This window comes from Glycine soja, chromosome 9 (assembly GCF_004193775.1).
Source record: "Glycine soja cultivar W05 chromosome 9, ASM419377v2, whole genome shotgun sequence".
Classification (NCBI taxonomy): domain Eukaryota; kingdom Viridiplantae; phylum Streptophyta; class Magnoliopsida; order Fabales; family Fabaceae; genus Glycine; species Glycine soja.
The window spans coordinates 16787842-16789803 of record NC_041010.1 but is presented as its reverse complement, the minus strand read 5'-3'; the positions used below and the strand labels follow the sequence as shown (position 1 = coordinate 16789803).

At 43.7% G+C, this 1962-nt stretch overlaps 1 non-coding gene across 1 annotated transcript; it reads left to right on the top strand.

Moving 5' to 3' along the window:
* Positions 1-1116: 1116 nt before the first annotated feature.
* LOC114369080 lies at positions 1117-1223 on the top strand. Its single transcript, XR_003657539.1, has one exon. It is a non-coding gene; the product is annotated as a small nucleolar RNA R71 (small nucleolar RNA).
* Positions 1224-1962: the final 739 nt, after the last annotated feature.

Genomic DNA, 1962 nt, shown 5'->3' with positions numbered 1-1962 from the left:
CTAAATGTTTCCAAGATCTCTTTCTCTGCATCTTCCATTTTTTTGTTGGAAACTGCTCTTGGAGGGAATGGAAGAGGGGGAATGTGCTGCTTCTGCAAATCAGAATTACCTGTGGAAGAAGATTCACCTGCACAGAAATTGTTAGGTAGATTTTTGTCATCACCTTTTTCTGGAATAGAGTGAAGTTTGGCAGGTTCATTTGCAGATGAGGAAGGTGCTACGGGTTGAGGTCCTTGACACTGCTTTCCCGACCTCAATGAAATGGCACTGACATTTTTGGGATTTTGGACAGCTTGAGAAGGCAGCTTGTCAGAATTCTGGGACTGTTGTTGATTCAATTGAGTAGCCAATTGTCCCATCTGATTGGTTAAGCTCTGAATGGAGGCTCTAGTCTCTTGCTGAAACTGCATGTTCTGCATAGTCATTTGCCTCACAAGTTCTTCGAGGGAAGGTTGTGGAGGGGCCTCAACTGTTGGCTGTTTCTGGGGTTGTTGCTGTTGTTGGATTGGTGGAGGAATGTATGGTCTGCTTGGGCCAGCAACATTTTGGAAGGAAGGAGCAGGCTGCTGTTGTTGTTGCTGAGGGCTGGACCATCTGAGGTTAGGGTGATTCCTCCATCCAGGGTTGTATCTGTTGTTGGAAAGGTCATAATTGCTCTGCTGTGGTTGATTTTGCTGCTGAGGTTGAGGAGGTCTATTGTAAATATTTGCAGCATAAGCTTCAGGCTTCTCAATTGCTCCAGGTTGCTGCATGGAAGGGCAAAGGTCTGTATGGTGGTCAGCAGAGGAGCACAAACCACAAACCCTTGCGACAGGTACAGATTTCTGATTCAAGGCCAGCTGGGTTACCAAGTTGACCAACGCATCCAGTTTGCCTTCAAGCTTCTTAGTTTCAGATGATGCAGATGGGTTTGTAGCTACCTCATGCACTCCTCTAATGACTATGGCATCATTTCTGGCACTAAACTGTTGGGAGTTGGAGTCCATCTTCTCAATTAAATTTCTGGCTTCAGCAGGAGTCATGTCTCCAAGGGCTCCACCACTGGCAGCATCTATCATACTTCTCTCCATATTACTGAGTCCTTCATAAAAGTATTGGAGAAGAAGCTGTTCTGAAATCTGATGGTGGGGGCAACTGGCACATAGTTTCTTAAATCTCTCCCAGTACTCATACAGGCTCTCTCCACTGAGTTGTCTAATACCTGAGATATCCTTCCTGATGGCTGTGGTCTTGGAAGCAGGGAAATTTTTTTCTAAGAATACTCTCTTAAGGTCATCCCAGCTCGTGATGGACCTTGGAGCAAGGTAATACAGCCAGTCCTTTGCCACTCCCTCTAATGAATGAGGAAAAGCCTTCAGAAATATGTGATCCTCTTGGAAATCTGGGGGTTTCATGGTGGAGCAGACAATGTGAAATTCTTTCAAATGTTGTGCGGGTCTTCACCTGCAAGGCCATGAAACTTTGGAAGCAAATGAATCAGTCCAGTTTTAAGAACATATGGGACATCCTCATCAGGGTATTGGATGCACAAGCTTTCATAGGTGAAATCAGTTGCAGCCATTTCCCTTAGAGTCCTCTCACGAGGTGGAGGTTGTGCCATGTTCTCAGAATGTGCAAAATCAGAATGCTCAGAATCAGAATGCTCAAAATTATAATGCTCAAGATCAGGATGTTCAAAATCACCAATAACAGAATGCACAGATTCACCAGTTATGGAATGCTCAGAATGATCAAAAGGTATAAAATGATGCCTAACTAATCTATGAAATGTCCTATCTATCTCAGGATCAAAGGGTTGTAAGTCAGATGGATTGCCTCTAGTCATACACTACATTCAGCATGCACACAACTAGTTGCCTTGTCATGTAAATAAAGGTGTAGGTTTGAACTACAGCTACCCTCAAATGATATCCAAATGACTTGAAATTTTGTGAGCAACCTTATAAAATGATGAGAAGATAG